Raw genomic sequence first — 8,278 nt, forward strand, 5'->3', positions numbered from 1 at the left:
GAAGGAATCTTGGTTCTTTCTCTACTTTACGGGCTCGCAGGATAAAAAGGGAAAGCGGTTTGAAAAGGCGGAGTTGGGCTCGTTCTTAGAAGGACCGTATGTACTCCTGCTCCAAAAAGTTTTTAATATGAATGTTGACAAGATCAGAATCCTTTGGGACGGACGTGCATTGAAGGGAAGAGGATGCTTAGAGTGGACACACACACACACACACACACACACACGCCTCTCCTAAGAATAACCACCTTAACCACTGACTACGACAAGGGTCTTCAAACTTGGCAAGTTTAAGACTTGTGGGACTTCAACTCCCAGAATTCCTGAGCTAAACATGACTGGAGGAGGAGGGATGCTGGGAGTTGAAGTCCCACAAGTCTTCAAGCTGTCGGGTTGGAAGACCCCTGGATTAGAACTTAGGCCAAGTGGGGGCTAACCTTTTTGGACTCCTGTGCTGAAAATGGTGCGTGCGCTCGCATGCCAGCACCCAGAAGGCAGTGCGTGCAGCACCCCCATGTCCCCTGCGCACGGTGCATGCGATCCCCACCACCGCCCCCCCTTCCCTGCACTGGGCGGCTCCCTGCTGATTTTCGACCCATTTGAGGCCTTTTTCTCCCAGAGGCTCAAGGGAAGCTTCTGTAGCCTTTGGAAGCCAAAAAAACGGGCCCGTTTCGTCGCTTCTGGTATTTCTGCAGGGCCCGTTTTTCAGCCTCCCGAGGCTGCAGGGGCTTCCCTTGAGCCTCTGGGAGGAAAAGGCCTCAAATGGGCCGAAAATCAGCAGGGAGGCGCACGCATGCGCAGTGCAGGTAAGTTTGGCCATAGGTTCGCCATCACGGATTTAGGCACTTCTTCCATATATAACCTTTGACAGCTGTAGTTCACAAAGTAGCTACCGGAGGGCGCCACTTGCTTCCCCAGCACTATGAATGGTCTTAATAGTCCCTTTTCAGCCTGCAATGGCCAAAAGAGCCACCGGAGGGCGCCACTTGCTTCCCCAGCACTATGAATGGTCTTAATAGTCCCTTTTCAGCCTGCTACGCCCAAAAGAGCCACCGGAGGGCGCCACTTGCTTCCCCAGCACAATGAATGGTCTTAATAGTCCCTTTTCAGCCTGCTACGCCCAAAAGAGCCACCGGAGGGCGCCACTTGCTTCCCCAGCACAATGAATGGTCTTAATAGTCCCTTTTCAGCCTGCAATGCCCAAAAGAGCCACCGGAGGGCGCCACTTGCTTCCCCAGCACAATGAATGGTCTTAATAGTCCCTTTTCAGCCTGCTACGCCCAAAAGAGCCACCGGAGGGCGCCACTTGCTTCCCCAGCACTACGAATGGTCTTAATAGTCCCTTTTCAGCCTGCTACGCCCAAAAGAGCCACCGGAGGGCGCCACTTGCTTCCCCAGCACAATGAATGGTCTTAATAGTCCCTTTTCAGCCTGCTACGCCCAAAAGAGCCACCGGAGGGCGCCACTTGCTTCCCCAGCACTATGAATGGTCTTAATAGTCCCTTTTCAGCCTGCTACTCCCAAAAGAGCCACCGGAGGGCGCCACTTGCTTCCCCAGCACTATGAATGGTCTTAATAGTCCCTTTTCAGCCTGCTACTCCCAAAAGAGCCACCGGAGGGCGCCACTTGCTTCCCCAGCACAATGAATGGTCTTAATAGTCCCTTTTCAGCCTGCTACGCCCAAAAGAGCCACCGGAGGGCGCCACTTGCTTCCCCAGCACTATGAATGGTCTTAATGGTCCCTTTTCAGCCTGCTACTCCCAAAAGAGCCACCGGAGGGCGCCACTTGCTTCCCCAGCACTATGAATGGTCTTAATAGTCCCTTTCAGCCTGCTACGCCCAAAAGAGCCACCGGACGGCGCCCTATCAGAGATTTTTACAGAGCGAGAGTGACGTCGAGGCTGGGCGGGAGAAGGACGGCTGGGAGGGGCGGGGCCAGGCGAGACACCCACCCCGGGAGGCGTGTGACGTTGAGCTGGCCACGCCCACCCGCTCCCAGGGCCGCCCCGCCCCGCCCACCCGGTCACGTGTCGTCGTCACCAGCCACGTGCGCCTTGCGCAGGGCGGGCCCGGACTTGGGCGCAGCTGCTGCGGGCGCCTCGCGCTCCCTTCCCGGACGAGCCCGAGGACGGCGGGGCTCGGTCGGCGGGTTTGGCGGCCCCGGTTCCGGTAAGGGAGGCCTCCTTCGTCCCCCCAAACCCGCGTTGGGCCCACCGGAGCCGCTCCGGAGTGGCGCCCATTGGGAAGCTCCGGCGGGGCCGCTTAGAGGAGGGAGGCTCCCGCTTGGGCTGCCCCGCCAGGTGGGCTGAAGGGGGGAGGAGGGGGGTCCCTTAGGCTGCCCCCTCCCCATGGCTTCCTCGGGAGGGGAGGGGAGGGGAGGCGGGAGGGGCCTGGCAGCCTCCTCGTTGAGTTTAAAGCCATGGAAAAGCTCCAGCCTTCCCTGCTCGCTTTCTGCTTTCTCTGCATGGTATTCGCACTTCTTTGGGCGGGGCTGGTCCTTTTATTGATTTATTGTGTTTTATTTGGGTTGTCAATTGCTTACAAGATAATAGGTATAAAAACATAGTTATAAATACATAAAATGGGTACATATAAGAGAAATAAAAAGGGAACAATAGGACAGGGACGGGAGGCACGTTGGTGCGCTTATGGACGCCCCTTACAGACCTCTTAGGAAAGGGGTGAGGTCAATAGTAGACAGTCTAAGGTTAAAGTTTTTGGGGTTTGGAGAAGAAACTAGAGTCGGGTAGAGTATTGCAGACATTGACCACTCTATTGCTGAAGTCGTATTTCCTGCAATCGAGTTTGGTGCAATTAACCTTGAGTTTGTATCTATTGTGTGCTCTTGTGTTGTGGTTGAAGCTGAAGTATTCATTGACTGGTAGGACATTGCAATGTATGATTTTATATACTATACTTAGATTGAACCGAAGGCGGCGTAGTTCTAGATTGTCTATGCCTAAAATTTCAGGTCTGGTGGCATAAGGTATTCTGTTGCAAATACAGGAGTGGAGGATTCTCTCAATGCCCTTTTGGCTATGTGGTTACAGTGGGTTCTGGCACCTAGATCATGAGAGATGAGTCCTCCAAGGTCCTTGACATAGTGGGAGTCATCAACACGGTCTTGACTATTCAGCTTGCATTTTATTTTCTGATTTTTTTTACCAATATGTAAGACAGAGCATTTGTTTGCTGAGGTTTGAAGTTGCCACTTGTTTGCCCATTCTGACATAGTCGAGGTCTGCATAGGGTGGGTGCACATGTATGTTTCTCCTTCATTCTGGCGCTCATCAGCCATTCCCAAGGCCCTTTGGCTTCCCCCCTGCTCCTTCTCTCCCTCTTTCCCCCTCTCTGGGGTGGGCAGGTGGATAAACCCCCATAGTTCTAGGTCACCCCACTTAGATTACTAGACCATCATGAGACGATCTGCAGGTCCAGCTCTTTGGGGCAGATGGGAAGGTGGAAAACTTGGTTTGGCAGAGTGGGTCTCCCACAGAAGAATGGAGAGGCAGACCAGAGGGTTTGGGGGGAGGGTCCCAACCCCAAAAGGACCCCCCCTCCCATACGCTCAAGAAGTAACACCCTAGCCCATTTTAAGAGGGAAGAGCATGCTTCTAAATTCACCTCAGTAGATTGCAACAGCTCATCCAGAAACGTTTGGAGAGGAGCCCAATTCCCCCCTTATTTCTTGGGTGTGCGTTTTGGAGGCCTCTCCCTTTACAGGGTTGTCCCCCCCCAAATAAAATGGTGGGAGGAAATAAAAATTTTCTTCTCCATCATCCTCCATCCCCATTTGAAACACCCAGGTGCTTTGGTTTAATTATTGCTTTACTTATTATTAAACTTGTATCCTGCCCACCTTCCCATTTCCATCTCACCCCCTCCTGCACTCTGCAGACGATCCATTAATTAGCACCGATCATTAATTAGCACCCAGCTGCCTTTTTGTGTCCCCTCCTCTCCCCTTTGAGGTTGGATTGACACCCCTGTTTTTCTTCCTTCTCCAGGAGGCGAGAGGGCCGTGCCCCAACGGAGCCACCACCTTCGGAAACCGCTGCGGGCAGAGTTGCAACAGCTGGCAAGAGGAGAAGAGGACGTGGTGGAAGACTTGGATTTTTCCGATGGATGGACAGATTTTTTTGGGGGTTAACTGGACAGCTGTTGCCACTTGTGGAGGGCTGAGGAAGGGGCTGCATTGTTCCAGCTGGCCTGAAGCACCGGAGGGAAATTCCAGAAAATTTTATCCTCCAGCAGGGGAGCCTAAAAAGACCATGATGGCTACAAAAAAACCCTGCCTCTTTAGAATAATAATAATGGGGGTTCTTAAAACCATCTCAAAACAAAACCTTCTTTAAAAAATAAAAAGCCAGGCCAGCCTTCCATGCTGCCCCTTCCTCTTCGGGAGGCCAATCCCACCCACCCAGCGCTGGAGACGGAGAGATGGAAGACCAACGTGCCACCACATTTTGTGGCTTGGCTCTTTTCCTGCCAAGTGACAGTATTTACAAATTTTTGGGAATCAAACAACAGCAGGAAGAGTTGGACTGGCAGCACAATGCATGCTTTGAATCCCCCACTGCCCCCAATTCCTCTTATTTTTATCTCTGTATGGGAAGGGATCGTGTGTGTCGTTCTCGGCTTGTAAAAACAGCCTCTTGTGCATTTCTTTCGGAGGCCTGGATCGCTCTGCACCGAAACCGCAGCGGGCAAAACGGCCAGATCCCGATGGAGAAACGTTCTTCCCTGCGGCTTTTACTGCATTGTGACCCACGCACGCCTTTCTTCGCCGCCTGTGTGGTGCCCACCAGGAACTGAGACCCCCCAACACACACACACTTGTTGCTTGAGGTCACCGGACAGATCAGGTCTAAAATAAGGAGTTAGCAAGTCTTATTGTTGGTTGTGAGTGGATAAGGAGTTAGCAAGTCTTATTGTTGGTTGTGAGTGGATAAGGAGTTAGCAAGTCTTATTGTTGGTTGTGAGTGGATAAGGAGTTAGCAAGTCTTATTGTTGGTTGTGAGTGGATAAGGAGTTAGCAAGTCTTATTGTTGGTTGTGAGTGGATAAGGGAGTTAGCAAGTCTTATTGTTGGTTGTGAGTGGATAAGGAGTTAGCAAGTCTTATTGTTGGTTGTGAGTGGATAAGGAGTTAGCAAGTCTTATTGTTGGTCGTGAGTGGATAAGGAGTTAGCAAGTCTTATTGTTGGTTGTGAGTGGATAAGGAGTTAGCAAGTCTTATTGTTGGTCGTGAGTGGATAAGGAGTTAGCAAGTCTTATTGTTGGTTGTGAGTGGATAAGGAGTTAGCAAGTCTTATTGTTATTGATTGTTGTTATTGATCCCCAGCGTAGCCAGGATCTCTCTGTAATTTGCAAGTTAGGTGAAGGGAGTCTTAAGTCTTCAGGTTGGCTAACAATGTTTGGTGGCTTGTGGAGATACTCTTGAGGCCCAAGAGCCCTTAAGTGGTAAATTTGATTTAAGTGGTAAGTTTTAAGCTGTGGCTGGTAGGGTCAAGGAATCATGGCTGTTGTCAGCCTTTAGGACCACAAGTGTTTATCTGGTAGGATCGTGTAGAGCAAGTTCAGATGTTTGGACAGAGTTGAGGTGTTGGAAGAACTTAGATCAGCGTTTTTCAAACTTGAAGGTGTGTGGACTGCAAATCCCAGAATTCCCCAGCCAATCGGTTTGGGGAATCTTGGGTGTTGATATCCACACATCTTGCTAAGGGTGGGAAACCCTGATCTAAGAGGGTCATCTATACCTCCCCCCAAGTAGGTCTGGACTTGCTTTCAGAAAGCCAATTGGCCTTTAGAAGGGTGTGGACTTCAACTCTCAGAATTATGGGAATTGGAGTCCTCCAGAGTGGAAGGCACTAGATAGCTCCCATTCAACTCCCATTTAAAACAGTTAAGAGTTTTGGGAGCTGTAGTCCATCCATTGAAAGATGCAACTTTCAAAGGGAGGGATTTTAGCTCCCAGAATCCTTAGCAGTGGTGGCTAGAGAAGCTTGAGATGTCCCCTTTCTCCCCAAGACACCAGATAGCTGCAATTCAGTTCCCAGCGTTCTCCATCCTGTGGATTGGAGACTTCTGGAAACTGAAGTTCTTTGGAGACCAGAGAGCTCCATGCCTTCACTTGGTGGTGGCCCCCAATTCTTCTCAGGTCTGTGTTCAGAAATCTGGGACTTGGGACAAGTGCCAGGCTCTGCAGGTGTTGGGTCTCCAGTTCTTCTGGCTTCTGTGTTGAGTTCTTCACACAGAGGGCAGAATCCTATCTCCATAGGATGCCCTAGAGCAGAGGTCCCCAACCTTGGCCACTCTAAGACTTGTGGACTTCAACTCCCAGAATTCCTCAGCCAGCAAAGCTTGGCTCAGAATTCCTGAGCTAACATGAATTCTGGGAGTTGAAGTTCACAAGTCTTAAAGCTGTCAAGTTTGAAGAGCCCCGATATAGAGGATAGAGAGATGATATAGATGATTGATAGGTGATAGAGATAGATCAAGGGTCTTCAAACTTGGCAAGTTTAAGACTTGTGGACTTCAACCCCCAGATTTCCTGAGTTAACACAACTGGAGGAGGAATTCTGGGAGTTGAAGTCCACAAGTCTTAAAGCTGTCAAGTTTGAAGACCCCCATTTTAGGGTCTCCAGTGGTTCTTGGCCTTGGCAAACTTAGGTGGGTGGACTTCAGCTCTAGTTAGAAGTCTGCACAACTTAAACTTGTCAAAGTTGAAAACTTTTTATGTGTAAGATCTTGTGCTTCATTGGGTGTCATGCATGCTCCCTCCCCCAATCTTCCCAGCACCTAGGCAGGTGAGCCAGAAAAATCCAGGTGTGTCTTGAGGCAAGTCTGCAGTTCCTCCCCTTGTTCTAAGCAGGTGTGCACAATTTATTCCAAATCTTGGAGTTAATTTCAAATAATGCACATTTGTGCATGCCTGCTTATAGCAATGGGTGCACAGAGAAAATCTCTCTGCATGGTGGGTCACCCTCAGGAGGGGGGAGAAAGGCTGGGAGCCAGCCATGGCATCAGGGAGGCTGGCAGGGAGGCCCTAGGAAGGCCTGGGGCATCCAAGCCCCCCCAGGGCAGCCCTGGGCACCCCCAGAGCCTCTCTTGCCAGCTTCCCTTGTGCCACGGTTGAAGCTGAGGGTTGGTGGGGACTGGGGGAGGCCGAGAGATGGGGCTGGGGTGCAGGTGGGCTGGGCAGAGAGCGGCTGCCCAATGTCCTTGGCTCAGAGGGTGGCAGTTTGGCCACTCCAAGCCAAGGGACACTGGGTGACCGTTCTCTGACCCATCACACCCACCCCATGTCCCATGGGCCTCCTCAGCCCCCATCAATGCCTTTGGCTTCAATCCTGGCCTAAAAGGGGCCTGGGGGGGGGTCCTGGGAGGAGGGGGAGCATATAACCCTCCTCTTCCCAGGACCTCCCTCCCCTGGGCCCCCTTCAAGCCAGGACTGAAGCCAAAGGCGGGGGGCAAGGGGGGGGTGGAAGGGGGGGGGAGGCAGGTGGGTGGGCTGGGGATCAGAGGGTGGGTGTATTGCTTGTTTTTTGAACTTTAATAAAGTTTGTCTCTTCTGCCATCATGGGTGTGTTTCTTTCCCCACCTACACCCCTCCCCCCCCCCTCCCCCATTTCCCTCCCTCCTCTGGCCCCTCCCATCTATGACCCCAAGGGGGGCAGGGAGGGGCAGACCCTGGGTGCCCCCCAGGTCTACTGGGCTGAGAGGCCCCTCCCCATCTTCCCAGGGCTTTTCCTCTTCTTCTCCCCCCAGGAGGGTTGCTGGAGGAGGTGGGCAAGGCAGGCCCTGGAAGGACGCCAGAGGCAGGCTGGGGAGGGGCTCCTTGCCCACCTCCTCTCCTCTTCCCAGCCCCTTGGTGCCATGCTGGCAGAGACTCAGCAGGGAAAGGGAGGCCCAGAGAGGGGGGGATTGGCAGGCTCTCCCCGGCTTTTCAAGGGAGGCCTTTGCCCCTGGCCTGCCAATGTCCCCACCCTCCAGCCCAGGACCTCCCATTCCCCCCATTGCCTGGCACCAGGGGAGCTGGGAAGGGAAGAGGAGGGGCGTTGCCAAGGAGCCCCTCCCCAGCCAGCCTCTAGCATCCTCCCAAGTGCCTTCCTCTCCCCACCTCCACTTAGCCCCCAGCAGCCCTCCTGGGGCAGAATAGGGAGGAGGAAGAGGTGATGGCCCTGGGAAGATGGCAGGGGCCACCCCAACCCTGCAGACCTGGAAGGGGGGCACCCAGGGCCTGCCCCTCCCTACCTCGGTCCCCCCCTTGAGGCCAAAGAT

At 52.8% G+C, this 8,278-nt stretch overlaps 1 long non-coding RNA gene across 1 annotated transcript; it reads left to right on the top strand.

Moving 5' to 3' along the window:
- Positions 1–5,070: 5,070 nt before the first annotated feature.
- LOC148129382 (uncharacterized) lies at positions 5,071–7,146 on the top strand. Its single transcript, XR_015745531.1, has 2 exons — positions 5,071–5,265; positions 5,301–7,146. It is a non-coding gene; the product is annotated as an uncharacterized LOC148129382 (long non-coding RNA).
- Positions 7,147–8,278: the final 1,132 nt, after the last annotated feature.

The sequence above is a fragment of the Notechis scutatus genome, chromosome 16 (assembly GCF_049901735.1).
Source record: "Notechis scutatus isolate UNSWTSFEM ecotype Mainland chromosome 16, rNotScu1.2, whole genome shotgun sequence".
Lineage (NCBI taxonomy): Eukaryota > Metazoa > Chordata > Lepidosauria > Squamata > Elapidae > Notechis > Notechis scutatus.